At 37.8% G+C, this 16,953-nt stretch overlaps 1 pseudogene; it reads right to left on the reverse strand.

Annotated features, from left to right (window-relative positions):
* LOC117021186 (60S ribosomal protein L27a-like) overlaps positions 1–16,639 on the reverse strand; it is a 65,068-nt pseudogene extending 48,429 nt beyond the window's left edge.
* Between the last annotated feature and the right edge of the window lie 314 nt (positions 16,640–16,953).

The following is a 16,953-nucleotide window of genomic DNA, read 5'->3' on the forward strand; positions in this document are numbered from 1 at the left end:
AGTAGACTCTTAAAGGATAGCTTTTATATGTTTACACATATCTACAAACAGTATTCTTCTTTGAAATAATTTATGACAATTCTGAATAGTTTTTTGAGTGATAGCATTTATAGTCATTTTGAATAAAGGTAATTAAACATGCATTCAAACATAAGAACCCTGTAATGTTCTAAAACAAATTTCTGGTCTCACTCATGTCAAGCCCATGTTTGTGCAGGATATTTTCATTTTGCATTTCTCTGACAGTCATACTTATTCTACAAATTTGTCAGAGAAAAAGCAAGAGAGAATGAGACTGGTGGAGAGGGGTGTATCATATTTCTTTACTTCTGTTTTTCATATTAATCTGGTTATTTTGTCTTCTTGATAAAAATAATTTTACTGTGAAGTAAGAGGGGGCTGCTTAACTTTCAGCTCCTATAAGAAATATGTTGGTGAATAAATAGGGCAAGAAAAAGGAAGGGGGGGTTTTGCTGAAAGGAGCCCATTTGATGTGCAGCCAGGATTCAGGCTTGGACCAATCAGAGTTGGCCTCAGTCACCAACTTGTCTTAATGCTCATCATAACTCAGTTTCTGTGCTCTCTTTGCTCATCAACCTTTCCTCCCCAGACCTCCTCAATGTAGGGCCCTCCAAAGGCTGCCTTTTGAAATGTTCAAGGAGAATGTTTCATCTAATCTTCTGAGCCATGTTAGCTCCTCACCATCCCAACAGCAGATGCTCCTCTCTCTGTGGTAGAGTGTAACCATCACGATTTCTAACTTCTCTTTTGAAGCATCTGGGTCTCCAGCAAAAAAAAAAACCAAAAAAAAAAAAAAACATAGATCAGTGATCCACTATGAATAAATGAAATTTAAGTCAAGACCCATATTATTATTTTACATTTAATCCCCAATAGAGGATCATTGATTGCACTTATTTTATTTATTTTTTCTTTTTTGGTGTCACTCAGCCAGGAGACTCTTAAACACAGTTTGCTGCCAACCATTATTTATGCTCTTTTTCTGAACAGCACCTAATAACTGCTAATTAAGTCTTTTGTAGCCTGACTCTCAACTAATTAGGGTTAATTGAGCCTACTTGTGCATTAGCTATTCTAGCTGTTGTTCTGATAATCAGGATTTTGGAGCATGTTGAATATTTAGTCAGTCTGCTAGCTTAGACTTCTCTCCACTAGGCATTCTGCTGCAGTCCTTTGTCATTTGTTAATGGGCACCAGTGGGCCACTCTCAGCTTGAGTTGCGTCTTGCTTTATCTCTTGTGCGTGTGTGTGTGTGTGTGTGTGTGTGTGTGTGTGTGTGTCAACAGCCAAGGAATGTGATAGATGAATGACTCTCAGAATGGAAAAGCAAAAGAGTTGGTGTAATGCTATTTCAGCTTTGATTTTTAATCGCTAAGGGTTATCTCTTCGTGGAGAATGAGAATGGAGTTTCTGAAGCTCTGTGTAAAAAGTCTAAAGATTTTTTAGTCTTCCTTCCTAGTCGTATACATTGATTAGGTGGCTATATCTTTTAACTGATTCTGGATTGTGTTGTACCTGTTATTGAGGCACCAAAATACATATTTTTATCAGGCTTATTATTATTTTAATCATTGTCAGTTGATTCATATTAATAGCCTCTATGAGAAACTCCATTTCGCATCATTTCAGACCATTGACAATCCATTCTGCTTTTTGAAACTTAAATAAAAAATTTGATCATTTAGCTTGGAATCCCATTCAATTTCAGCCATTTTTATCATAAAAACAATTATATATACATATATATATATATATATATATATATATATATATATATATATATATATAAATTAAACATATTTACTCTTTAGTTTCTCTTGGTCATACTTTCCAAGGCAATTAAGTTGATCAATATGAACTAAAAGATATTTTTTAACATAAAGTAACAACTTTTCTAATCTCACTAAGATGACTAGTTATTCAAAATTTTATGTATGTATGTAATTTGATGAGCTAGAATTCAAAGCAAATAATCTGGCTATAATAAAGGTTAAGATGGTTCTCTTTGATGAACCTCTGATGGAGAGGTAGATAAAAATCATCCTTGAAACAAGGAGCTCATTCTATTTTTCTTTCATATCTAATACATACTTAGCAAGTGTTTGCTAAATAATGAGAGACTGAATGAATGAGAGGGTGAATGATTGTGGATGAATAACATAATAAATAATACAGTTACCGTCTTCATCCCTGTTCATATGTGCAATCTAGATATTTATGTTATACAATTTTCTAATGCTTTATTTTTGTTAGGTTAGCAGTTGAAAAAAACCGAAGAGATTATTAATTCTAATCTCTCCCTTTACAGATGATGAAATTAAGGATTAAGGAAATTATAAAGGTCAAGTAATGGACCCAAGTTCACTCACAATCAAATAATGCAAAGATGAAATCCAAACTTAGGAGTAAAGTTGGCCTGCTACAGGTAGGTTTCAGAGCAGGCCTGTAGCAGGAAATTCTGAGCACTGACCTTGTCTGTGTCTGGTCATCAGCTGGAAGCTCCTTACCTTCAGAAACATGACCAAGCCAGTTAGAAAGGCCTGAATTACAAACCTCCATCTCTGTACTAATGTTCATAGATCATCCTGTAGCAACAGTTTATTTAACAGCAGGCTATTAATGAATATTTATTTTACCTTATAAAATTTGCATAAACATGGTCCAAAGAAAAGTCTTCATTGCAAAGCTTTTAATTTAGAATAGAAATCTTCCTTTAAAAGCATAACCAAATAATATACCTAACTAGATATTTACAAATGTGTCCATACATGTCAAAGGCTCAAAATTTATATATAGAGTATATAACTTTATAAGTAAAGACTGGATAATTTTGGTCCCTTTTTAATTTAATCCAAAATTAATCAATATAATTTATACTTAATATATTGCCATTGAGCTTAAAAACCTTGTTTCATTGGTTTTAAACCAATGATTCTTTTATATGTATTAAAAAAGTACTGCCAACAATTGGCAGTGTGTTGAAATAATATCTAATTACTGTAGTAGGTAGGAGAAATAATAGAATCTATAATTGTGGCCTAAAAAATGCAGTTTAAAGCATGCATACTGCTGTTAAGATTTATGATCGTACTAATCAAGTTGACGTCAGGGTTTATTTTATAATGGGAATTTTATGATTCAGGAAAACAACTGTGATGGCTGAGAACAAGTTAAATGGATTTTGTCTGAAGTACTGTTCCAGAGAATGATGTGAACATATATTGCAGTGTTTCCCAGGGAATTCCTCCATTTCTTTTCCTCATAGCTCCCTGCATTCTAGTGTGATTAATATTACAGTCAATTCCTTGTTTTTCTGGTATGCTTACTATTACAGGCAGTTCTTGGGGGAAAGGGGAATGCAGTACAGTGATAATTAGAATTAATCAAATTCAAGGATTCATTACTAGTCCTTGTATTACCGACATGGAAACATTGTCTTGATTGTACGTGGAATTTAATTCATAGAGACTGACTTTAATTTGTAGAGGTGATGGAACAGAGAGGTTAATGCTATTTAAAGAAGCTTTATTACTCACAGTTCATAAGACAAGACATGCTACACCATGCAGGTTTCCATGGGGAAGCCCCCAGTTTGGACAGGAAGACCAAAGGAGAAAGTGTGGCTCAGAACTTTATTGTGATTTCCTCGAGAAGGAATGGGCAAAGTGGAGTAGGCAAATGTGAACAAGTTTAAGATTGGACAGATTAAATAATTTCATCAGGCTCTGGGCTAAAAGGATGGTTTCTCCTTATCCCATACAAGACCCTGGGATGATTTAGGGTGGTGGTGGTGTTGGGGATATTGACTTGGTGTGTGAGAGCTTGATAAAGGCGGTGGTTGGAGTGAGGGTTTTGGATTGGTTGGTTTGCATGTGAAAGGTGTGCTCACAGGAGAGACATTTTGTTTCTTGGAATTTGCTAGCCCTGGGAGGGGCAGTTTCCCCCCAGCCAGCAAGGCACCAAGATGTCAAAGCATCATAAAATATAGAAAAAAATTTAAATGATTAATACAATCATCCTGTAAGCTTTCTCTCTACTCTTCTTTGTTTTGTATAACTTTAAAAGAAAAGATTGGTCAAGGAAGGTACCAAACTGAAATGAGGGTAAACCAGGGGGTTTATTGGGTGTCATACATAAAATGATTATTTTCACATTTAACTGTGTTATGAGTGTGTTTCCCATCATTTACATAAAACATTAGGGAGGTGGTTGTAGGTATAATAAACGTACCACAGAAGTATGTTACCATTTTCTAGTATTTAAACCTGTTACAGGGTTATATGAAAACCACCACTTAATACATCTTCTGCACCATCTTCTTCTTTTCCTTCAGGAACATACACACACCAAGAAGCTCATCCTAAGAAGAATCTGGAAATAAGGCTTAGATTTAATAGCTGAGAATAGGCATGAATTAACTCCAGATTATTTTGCTGAGTCCCTGGACTCTGCATTTGAGGAACTGAATTCAAATCTTCATATTTCATTACCTAAGTGTCTATTTTGGTTTTCTCTTCTAGCTTTTTTCTTTTTTCCTCTCTTCTTATCTACTTCTTCCCTCTTTCCTCGTTTGTTTCCTGTTATGTTCTTTTAACAAAATATTGAGCTCAAATTATGTAGTAAACTGGGCAAGAACTGGTGATATAAAGATGAAAAGACATCAATATTCTCAAAGAGCTCAAATATAGGTAGAAAAACAGTGCTGAAATATGAATGTTTACTGGACATTCTAGGAACTATTGTAAGAGTTATGTGAGGAGGAAGAGTGGAGAGAGGGGAGATATACGAAGTGTGTTGAAGGAGTCAAGGAGTTATTCACAGAGGAAGAAACTCAAGCTGAGAAGGGGCAAGCCTTTGAAAAGTAGACAAAGGGAAATCTAGTGTCTTTATCAAACTCCAAGTAAATGAAAGTGACTGAAGCTTACGGATTACGGGAAGTGGAAAAACTCAGTAAAACATAAGGCGAGTCCCCGATCATGAAGGGCCTTTTATGGCATGCTATAGAGATTTTATTCCCTCCATTCACAAATATTAATTGAGAACCTTTTCTTAGACACTATTTGAAACATTGGGCATATGTCAGTAAACAATACATCCAAAGTCCTCTTACATTCCATTGCAAACTATAAACAAACAAATGTATAAAATTGTGTCAGATGGTGATACTCAAAAGGAGAAACACTGAAAGTTGGGTGCGATTTTAAATAGGGCAATTATGAAAGCTTCCCAAAGCACAAGTTATTTAAACAAGGGTTGATTGAGTTCTGGGGAAATGGTATTTGAACAGACGAGAAGAAAGTGAGGGGACCCAGAACTGTGAGCATGCTCTAGGCTGAGGCAGGGAGGAACCTGTAATATTTGAGACAACTCGGGACGACCACAAGATATGAGCTGTGTGAGTCAAGGGGTCTCACTGCTAGGGGGAAAGGTTGGAGAGGTGGCAGGGTCTCACCTATGTAATTACCTAGTTAAGAAGGGAAATTGACATTCATTCTGTGATGGGAAGTTTTTGAGATTTATGACTAGTGACACAATATGATATATGTTTTGAAAAGATAACTTTGATGTTTTATTTTTTCATTGGATATTGGTTGACAATTGTATATATGTTACATATATATTTGTCAAAACATAGATGATATCTATGTGCTTTATTATATGTAAATTATGCCTCAAAATTTTTAAGAAGCTAACTTTCCCTGCTATGTGTTCATGTATAGCCAGATAGCGGAACTAGAAACTGGACAGCCAGACTTTTCTCTTACCATCAACTGAGTTACTGAGAATTGGCGAGATTCAGTATACTTTTGAAAATAACCTGGACAATGGAGTGCAGAATGGATTGGAGAACCTGAGAACAGGAAATCTGATTAGGTTTACATGATTGCTGTAGCACAGATAGGAAATGATAAGGGCCAGGTTTAGTGCAGACAAAGAAAAGAGGAATAATCAAAGTATTCAGGAGATAGTACTGACATGATTTGGCCAATTGGATAAAGGAGATAAGAGGGAGAAGAGTCTAAAATGAATGATTCTCAGGTTTCAGGCTTTGGAGGTTGGGGAGGATCTAATACATTCATTATGCCAGAAGTTATAATAGGAGAAAATGATTTGAGGGGTGCAGTTCCATTTGTGACATGTTTAATTTGGGATGTTTAAGTAACTCACAAGTACAAATGACCAGTTTGTAGTTGCAGATAGAGAGGTCCAATAGCTGACAGTGGTCTTATGTGTAAATAAAAATGTATAAGTTGTTAATAAATGAATATTGGTTAAAACTATGAATCTGAATGCCCTGAGGGAGTCCTGAATAATTGTCTACAGTCTTCAAAATGTGAAAGCAATTGCTTAGTGTGAAAGGATGATTTACTTCTCATAGCCCATATTATTTAAACCAATCTTTCATAAGCATATATTATGTACTCAGAGGTGAGCTAGGCCATATGGTTGGTAAAAAGAACTGTATTTACATGGAATTTTTCTCTTAATGAGAATCAGATGCATAAAACAGCTACCAGAATCATCATACCTTTCAAAAACCTATCAAGTCTTCACCCCATTTTATATAATAATTGCCATTTATGATATGCCACGTATTTGCCTGGAGATAGCTGCTTTTCACATAAATCGTGTCACTTTGCAATAGGCTGGATTCTAAGATACCCCCAAGATTTCCTCCAGGGATGTACATGTTTGGCGTAATCGTGGGTCTGTGAATATGATAGATTTTATCCCTGTGATTAGGTTATGTTTTATGGCACAATTGTCCTTAACATAGGGCAATTATCCAGGTGGGTGTGACCTAAACATAAGAGCCAATTAGAGACTTTTTCTCTGGCAAGTGGCAAAAGAGGAAATCAGAGAGATATGTTCTGTCTGACCTAGAAAAATACCAACATGCATCTTGTGAACTGCCCCTGCAGACCACATGGAAGGGAAGTGCAGGCAACTTCTCATTGCTGAGAGCAGCCAAAAAGCTAGCAGGAAAAGGAGGACCTTCATGCTACAAGTGTAAGGAAAGGAATTCTACCCACAGCCTGTGGAGCTTGGAGGAAGATTATAAGTGTCTAGTGAAAACTGAGGTCCTGGTCCTTACGTGTTTCTGTCCCATGAAACCCTGAGCACATACGCCAGCCATTCTGTGCCTGGTCTTAGGATCTACAGAAACTGTGAGATGATAAATGGATTTGAAGTTGGTGGCAATTTGTTATACAGCAGTAGAAAAGTAGTACACACTTGATACCCAGTAATTCTATGTGCCAAGGCGAAGCAACACGCCCGAGCTCCCAGTCCTCTGAAGTGGAGTAGCGAGGACTGCAACCCAGGTTTGCCTAACTCCCAGTCCCCTGCTCTCCTCGTACAGCTCATGCAGAGCAACTCTGAGTCAGCAGTGCTAGGGTTAAGGTGGTGCTGGGGGTGGACCTGAAGCTTAGCATCCTCACCATAAGCCTTTTGTTTTTGCCTCTGACTGCACTACCTCTGCTTATATCTGCCACAGAACCAGCGTGCTCTTCAGCATCCATCTCTCTGACTCCAGGGAGAGCAGCGAACACTCTTCTTGTGTACCAATTAATCTTTGACCACTAGGACTGCCTAACAGAGGCAGAAAGGGTGAAATGGACTCTTGTTTTTAGGAACTGAGCTGAGACCCCTGATTTATTTCACCTTGTTTGTGAAACAGCAGCTAATGATTTTGTTTCACTCCTCACTTGGACGAGATTCAGGGAAAAGCATTTGGATGGAATCACAGGAGAGCACACTTAGGGCATGAGCCAGCACACTTCTGTGTTGTCTCTAATTCATCCTCCCTCAGGCTCAAAAGACTCGGGTAACAGGGAAACATTGACCATGGTCTTATAAAAAGGTGTCATACCTTAATGACTATTTGTGCATGAACCAGTGTATATTTTAGTTCTTACTATATTCCAAGTAAACCCAATGAATATTCCCTTTGTGTCAATAACAATATAATACCAAAAATCTCTGGTCCTTAGATTCCTTATCTTTAGCATGAATAGAGCAACACCATATGGAAATATTGTAAAGATCAAATGTGATAATGTACATGAAAGTACATTAAAAACTACAAAATGCTATCCATACTTAGGATGTTATAAGATTAGGCTCAAGGCAGTTGTCTATGAAAAGCAAAAAATATTTGAAACTTTAAGCATGTAGAAACTACTGAAGATGAATCTTTTTCTCTATGTTAAATCTCTCTCTCTCTCTCTCTCTCTCTCTCTCTCTCCCCCGCCCAGGGGTGCCAAAAAATGTATATATATGACTTGTATTTATTTTTTGTTACCAGTATATATTGAGTATTACAATTTTAATACAGTTTTTTTCCCCTTTCTTAAAATGTGTATTCGTTGTTTTGGCACCTCAAATATATCCCTGAAATAGAATGATCCATTTAAATGTCTTCAATCCATCCTTACATCACCTTGAAGAATGCTCAGGTTATACGTTAAGTGTACTCAGTTACACTCAGGCTTATGTTCCTGACCTCTTAGAGACAAGGGTAGTATTACTTACAGCTAAGTTGGCACTTTTCTTAAAGTTGAGTCCTCCTGCTGGAATTAATGGGGGTTCTATTAGTTCCAGCTACATCAGAACCATATACTAGGATAGGGAAAAATGTCAAATAAGATGCTGAAATTGGTAGGGAAAATAAATAGAATTTTTCAGCTCCTAGAAGGGAATTACCCTCAATGGTGAGTGAGAAAGAAAGAAGAAATATTACTGAGGGAGTATTAGAGAGTTGCTTAAAACATATTTTTATGCATTGGACAACAGCAAGAAATTTGTCAGCATTGGGCAGCATTATGGTTTGCCAGAGCTATAAAAAGGTTATGCAAACAGTAACCCAAAAGGAATAGAAACACATTAGAATTTATAGGCCTAAATTACTCACTATGTAAATGAAGCTTTCAAATATATATGGTTTATGGAAATTAATGTCTTATATTTATTACTCAGCTCCAAGATTAAAATTGGAACCACACTGATTAGGTAACATTATAAATCAATTCCCATAGAAAGAAATAATAATAATACATCAAAGTACAAATGCTCTGATTAAACAAGTTGATATATAAGAAGAAAAAAGATGTGTGCTTTTCTTGACAGCTAATCCTGAATGCTAGTCAGTTTTCTTATTCTTACCAAAATAATGGGCTGGACGTAAACAGACAAGCTGGTTATGACACTTCCTATTTCAGTAAACATACAGGAGGAAAAAAGAGGGAGAGAAAGATATGGGCTCCTTTCTCCCAACTTAAATATCACACTATGTGAAGCTTGTATTGCTGAATGTGGCAACACCTCAAATACTACAATTCATGTAGCTTTTAGCCAAAGAGAAGACAGAAAAGCAATGTATCACTGGATCATCCTTCAATTCAAGTCTCTTAGTTTCCTTTAGTTCTTTCAGACAGGGGAGGAGGTTGATAAGGTAGAAAGGATAATATTAAAGGAAAGAAGCATTAATTAAAAATTCAGTCATATGTACACATGACCTATGGAAACTGTTAGGTTCCGTGATCTCCAAAAACATTGAAACATTTTATTCTAAAGTTGGGAAGAAAGATTTTACTAAAAGATGGCAGAATGAAAGTAAATTTAAATCTCCGTGCCTTTCAGGGTGCTGTGGGAGGAGGCAGAAATTTCTAGAAATGTGTTTCAAAGCCTTCTGTAGGAGGATCCTTGAGCAGAAGCAATGCTAATTGAAGCACATGTAGATGAATGATTTGGGACCAGATCTCCTTTTATGAATAGGCAGAGTGTCCCTGTTAGGGAAAGTACCAGGAGATAAACAAAACAGAAAAATAATGTTGCTTCTGTCCAGACCCACCCTAAGTGTCCCATTTACACAGTAAATCATGATTGCTCACAGGTTTGCCAATGGGGAAGGTTTTCCACCTCATTAGAGAAGAATGTGGTAGACTTTTAAAGCAGCTTCAGTATTTTACAGCAATTCTATTTTTTTCAACATGTTATTCTTTTACTTTGATAAGTATAAAGTCTGTGTTCGTCTCTAGTATTGGAATGACTTAGGTTCATGGAGAATTCTGGCTTCCTGCCAGTTACACCTGAAGCTGTTGGTTGATATGCCAAGAGTAGAACCCCTCAGACTTCACTTAAATATCTGCCAAGGAATACTCATACTCAGAACTGTAAACATAATTATTGGAACTTGCTGTCTAATTAGCATGTGCTGTACTGATAGGTAAGGTCTGGTAGCTTCAGAACATCACCATTTCATCTACATACTGCCAAGTAATACAATCATGTTTATGGCACTAGACCCATTAGTCTGTGAATTTACTGTTTTGTCAATGCTTTAATGGCTTCAACATCATGTGGATATCGATTCCTCAATGTCTCCGTTTTTAAAGTGGGTGGTCTTGGCATTTTGTGCAGGGTACTGTGCCAGGTGCTTTAGAGGAAACCAAGGTGAAAGAGGTGAGAGTCCCAACTTTGATGGGTCTATAATCCATAGTTGAGACAAGAGAGATAAATAATAACCTCATGATTATTAAATTTAGCGTCATAAAAGAGATACAGTGAAAGTGCAACGGCAGTTCAGATAAATCACCAGGAGGTATTGCCAGTAAGTGGAACAACAGCATTGCCCAAGGTTGGAGTTAGAAAGAGCACAGATGTCTGCCAGGATCACAGAATGGACTTGTTACATCCCTTCCTCAAAGCCTGGCCTTACTGCAGAGTATTCCCACCCCAGGCCTTTACTGTTACCACTCTGTCTCTGGTAACCCCTCACTCAGGTCCCATTCACTCACATCCTGATATCTGTTATGACATTGTGACTTCACATCACATGTTTACCTTTATTCCCAAACTAACTTGCCATTCTGTCCTTTTGGTACCAACCATAAACTCATTTCAGCTTTTGGTTTCATTATTACTTTTCCCAAAGGTAGTATTCTCTGAGAATAGGAGAAGGCTTCATAAGAGAACCAGCAAGGCATCTAGCCCTTGAAGAACAGAATGAATTTGGTTATGCAGAAATCTGTATGAAAGGAGGGAATGGACTTTCTTAGGAAAACGACATCATGAACCAAGACAGAAAGTGGGAAACCATGTAAGTTAAGGTATTTTGCAATGTGGCTGTGCAATTTGGCTGTAGGGACATAAAGGAGACACAAGGGAGAGGGAATTTGAACAGTCATGTTAGGGCCAACAGGGAAGATTTCAAGTATTTGAGGTATGAGAGGAATTAATTTCATTCATATTGGGAAACCAAGAAAGATTTTTGAACCAGAGATCACAAGATCTGAGCTACTCTGTGGGAAAAAAAAATTTAATAGCTAGGTATGGAATAGTTAAACTATAAAGAGAGAAAGTAATTATAACAGTTCTTGAATCACTATGCTCATCTAAATTAGGACCAAAGTTATGCAGAGGAGGGGACTCATTATCACTGCCTCAAAAGGAAGGTATGACTGGGACAACAAGCAGAGGCAGCCCATAATCTTGGCTTTTGCTTTCAAGAAGGTCTCCATAGAAGACCTTATAAAGTTTGTAGGAAGTAAATGGAATGGGGAATCTGGTGTGCAAGAAGAAGCAAGAGGGAGAGAGGTAACAGACTGTAAAATGTGTTCCTCTGGGCTACAAGGGAGAAAGAGGTCTCTGGCTGGACCAGGGCTCCAGAGAAGCTTGGCAGCAAGGTCCAAGACAAGCACTTAGGCACCAGAGTCCCCAGCCTGAGAAGATGTTTTCCTCCCATGCATGGCAGGAAGGACCTAAAGGTACCCTGCAGAGGACAGATATATCTCATCCTCACAGATATCTAATAAATGGGGACTCTCTCCAGATAGATGCCTAATCATACATGTCTTGGAATTGTGTATGGCATGACCTATGGAAATAGGATAGGGGGAAACCCCAGACATACTGAGCTTGAATTCCTTGCCAACACAATAGGAATAGGACTCAGAGAGATATTCAATTAATTCAGAGGAAATAAAAAATGCTCTATTTCTTATCCACCTGGATTTGTGTACTGAAATTCATATACTCTAAATATCTTATATATTTTTATATTCTGGGCATGTAGTACAGCACATCCTAAGCTGTCTATACTCAATAAGTAGGGGTACATAAATGTAAGTGGACGAGAGTCAAGATAAATCCAATTTACAAAAAAAAAAAAAAAAAATGCCCCACAATACATAATAATGGAAACATTTGTATGTATTTTTACTACTAATAATTGCCTACTTTTTTCTCCAAATATCTAATTTCTTTGCTTTGAAAATTAAATTATCAGACCGCATACAAATAAAATCCTATTTGCTCCTCTGAAAGTTCCCGAATAGTTTTTCTTTGTTTTATTTTGTTTTCCTTTCCTTTTTTTAACTCAAAGTAAGCCTAATATTGTTCATAGATTGTAAATCCTAAGAGATAACAATTGTTCCATTTACTTACTCATATGACATTAACTGTGAGGAAAATTAAACTATTCTGCAAAACAGAAATTTAATTATGGCTTTAACAGCAACAAATACCTAATATAAAAATATCAGATAATCACTTGTGTTTTTTTGCCACGTTTTACATTTTATGAATTAATGCTTTGCATCAATTTACATTAGAACTGAGTACATTTACTGACAGAACCTGCCCCCAGATTTGTGTTTGTTTACTACCCAGCAATGTCATACAAAAGCCAATCTATTAATTTATTCCTATGTACTGAAAACATCTGGAAAATCTCATAGGGGGGTTCAGCTGAGACCATCCTTTCTCGTATTGTCTGTGGGGCCATTTACATGTGGGGCTACACATTTTTCAATGGAAGGAATACCTCTACTAGAGTCATTGAAACCTCATTATGCTAAATGCTGAACAAGAAACCTTCATATAAAACCTTTTAATTTTCCCCCAAATCCCAATTTGGTTATATATTAGATTAAGGTTCTACTTGTCTTATAATAGAAAAGATTTTCTAAAGAATCTATCAAGTTTTTATGCCAATGATTCTTATCCATGTTTCTGTGAAACTAAGGTTTCAAAGTGTTTGGGGGATCCTTTACCTCATATTTATCTTGATCTCCTGAGGTAAACGACATGCAAAACAATTTGAGAAATATAAAGGGACATATTCAAGGTCATGTAGGTGGCTCAAGGCATAACAAAAATGAGCACATAATTCTTTATACCAGTTCAGTCATGGGTTATTCCACTAAGGCTTCTAAAGAGCCTATTATGTGCCAACTACATTCTAGGCCCTTGGAATAAAAATATAAAAATATAGTTGTCTTCAACAATTTTATGGTATTTTATAGAAGATTGGTCAGAAAAGTGGTCAATTATAAAATAACCTAATAAACAAAGTTTTCAGGCTGATTTTTAGTTTCTGAAGTGAAACATAAGGATTAGAGTTTGACCCAGGTATTCTACCTCTTTTTTTCTTTGCTTTTTGTATTATTAGCACTCATGCTTTTCAGTTCCAGTGCTCCAGGTATATGCAAAGCTACAGAATCTTAGCCAGGTATAATTCGGTCAAGAAATAGATATATCCGTTATTGTTCATCTTCAGCTTCAGGTGTACAGTGCAGTGATCAGGCATCCACATCTTTCCTGAGGTGGAAGCTGAACAATAATGAATGTCAACTACAATTATATATATATATATATATATATATATATATATATATATATATATATATATATATATGGTTACAAGAAGTGGAGTACAGCATTATGAATAGCGACGGGAAATGTAACAGCTGTATGCGATGTCAGAGGGGTAGTAGATGGGGCGAGGGGGGTTATCACTGTGTAAGGATATAAATGATAAATGTCTAGTACATTGTTTTGTACACCTAAAACTAATAAAATAATAATGATAATAATAATAAAAAGAAAAGAGATATCACCATAAACTGGCTCAGGTATCAGGGCATCCATTTGAAAGATAACAGAAGTAAGTCACAGAAGCTCAAAGCAGGAAACACAGAAGGGCCTGATGATAAACTAGGATTGGACTTTGAAAGACTCTGACGGCTACCAAGGACCAAGGGATTTTCTCTCCATATCTTTTTATCTATTTGATGTCACCAGATCACTTACAGATCACTTTTCTCTATGCACATGTTCTATTTTTCTGTGTGAAAGATGAAATGCACTGAATAATGAAGGTGATTTCATTTAGGATATTGCCATAGGGAGAATAGTCATTAATGAGGAACACCTTAAAAAGAGGGAGAAAACTTGGAATTTTATGAAACAAGAGAGTAATCGAGGAAGACTGGAGGTGGATCATACCTCTGATATGCAAGGGTAGGTTGGTTCTTTATGTTTAGCTGTTTATCCTAACACAAAAGGATCCCAAGAGGGTGAGAGGATTTCTCCCTTGCTCTGCAGGACTTCTCTTTGCTGAGAATCTTGCCCTTCTTATTCACCAGCATACATGACCCCAAAATGGCCACCCAGAATCTACCTGATCTCCTATCTCCAAACAGAACCACAAAACAACCCCTGATAAAAATTCTCAGGAGGAAGAGGATTAGAAAGGATCCTTTGGGTCAGATATTTACCCTGAGAACAATTATCTAGCAAAGGTTGGGGTTAGTAAATCATGGCAGCAGAGATCCATCTCTTCTGTTGTGTTGGTGGGGCTGGAGAAGGACAGAGGTCTCTAAGAAGAAATTATGAGCCAAGGAGATACTCCAATAAGTGTCAGCTACTTAGATGATAACTCTGATGTCACTTCTTGGAATGCCAAAACTACTGTATTAGGTAATTTAAGGGGAAAATGTTATTTACATATTAAAACAGCTAGGATACTGATCAAGATAGTAGATTCTATAAATATGCCTAACTTCATTTCTATTGCAAATCTCTAGAAATAGAGATTTTCTCTATTTCCATATCTCTATATAGATAGGGATATAGATATAGATATATGAAAAATAAAAATGTATTTCTATCAGCATTGGAAATCGAGAAAGTATGCCAGTGACAATTTTGAGGACTTTCTGAAAGAAAAAAGCAGATGGCTTTGGAGCAACCTATTAAGAAATAAAACTGATTGACACTTAGAAAAAGTCCTTATCCCAGGAATGTAAAGATGATTTGATATTAGACAATCTATTGCTACATGTCACTAAAAAAACTTAGAAAAACAAGAGAAGCTAAAAATTTTTTTTAAAAAAATTCAAATCCATTTTTTATAAATATACAAAACAAGCTATGAATAGCAGGATTCAACCCTGATTTATTTTAAAGTGTCTTCCAGTAACCAATAGTAAGCATCATTCTTAATATTGAAAACTGATAAAAATCTCCATTGTAGCAGAAGAGCAAATTTCCTCGCATTTTCTTCATTGGTCCAAAACTCCTTTGACCTCTTTCAGCCCCCAACTAATGAGTAGCAGGAGCTGAAAGACTTAGTTCAGTCCCATTTGATTTAAAATATAATATGACCCAATAGTGTAAACAGTTTCTCTAGATCCAACTGTTAGGTACAACAATAATTCTATGAGCTGTTTGCTCAGTCTTTTAGTTTCCTCACCTTCTCCCCACGTCTACAGCTGGCAACTGGCTAATGAGGGAGGCCTTAAGGAGAGTGACATTGGATAGAAGGGGAACTTCTGGCATCTAATAAGCATATGGGTGTGCACTGTCTGCCGTGAGAAGCATGTACCAGTACATTCTGCTACTGTCTGCATTTAACTTCTGTGACTCATAGAAATGTGGTTTCTTCCTCCTTGGCTCTGTGAGGGCCTGATGACCTCTCCCTTCTCATTCAGAACTTCTGTAGGTCTGTTTGGTATAGCATCTCTCTGTGAGCCCTTGTCCCATTTTCCTTTGGACCCTGAATGAGGCCACCCATCACTCAGGAAGCCACTCCACCAAATGAGCCCCCTGGAAAGACTATGGGTCTTAACTCAACATCTAGAACACATTGAAACCAAAATAAGCCCAAAGAATTCCTTGTTCACTCTAACTCTGCCTGCCCCCAACCTATACTTAACTACCTATTATATCCATTGTTGGTGTAAACCCAGCCTGCAGAACAGTAGAAAAAGAATTATTCAGCTAGAGGAATGCCAGCAAGATAGCAGAATAGGAATTTTCAGTGCTCCTCCCCTAGCAGATACATCAATTTGAACAATTATCCTTCACATGAGCTAAGGATTCCAGATGAGAGATTAAGCATCTGGGTAAAGCATAGAAATAAGAAAAGATGCATTTAAGAGGGTGAGAAGGATAGTTTCACTGCTCCCCCAAGCCTGGGAAGTCCATCACAGAGAGAGGCAACTGCCCCATAGGGGAAGGAGAGTGGTATGAGCACCCAACTTCGGTGCAGACCCCAGCACCAGGCCAGCCCCCATGGCCCCAGGCACCTGTGACCCGGCCTCCAGATTTGCCCCAGTGCCAGGGGCTGCCATAGCCCCAGGCTCCAGGTTCACCTCAGCTCCAGCCCAGCCATAGTAGACCCAGTTCCTAGGCCAGCTCCCTTGGCCCCAGGCTCCCACTTTGCCCCAGTGCCAGGTCGGGATCTGGACCACGTCTCCAGATTGGTACCTGCAGCCCCAGGCTCCAGAGCAGTCCTTGTGGTCCCAGGCTCCCAGCCTAGGACCCAGCTCATCCTAACACCAGGTCAGCCCTCAGACTCTATTCCAACACCCATATACCCAGACTCCAGACCCATCCCTGCAGTCTCAGGCTTCAGGCCTGCCCCAACACCAGGTCAGCACTCTGAGACCCAGAAAACAGCCTGGTCCGCACAAACCCAGGCTACCAGTCTACCTCAAAATCTGGCTGGCCCCCATAGCCACAGGCTCTAGGCTAGTACCCACGGAGCCAGGTTTCAGGCCCATTCCAGCCCCAGACTTGTTTCTGTGGCCCCACGTGCCAGTGGAACCAGAGTCCAGGCCTGCCCCTGTGGACATCAATGACAAA

This window comes from Rhinolophus ferrumequinum, chromosome 4, assembly GCF_004115265.2.
Source record: "Rhinolophus ferrumequinum isolate MPI-CBG mRhiFer1 chromosome 4, mRhiFer1_v1.p, whole genome shotgun sequence".
In the NCBI taxonomy this organism is placed as follows: domain Eukaryota; kingdom Metazoa; phylum Chordata; class Mammalia; order Chiroptera; family Rhinolophidae; genus Rhinolophus; species Rhinolophus ferrumequinum.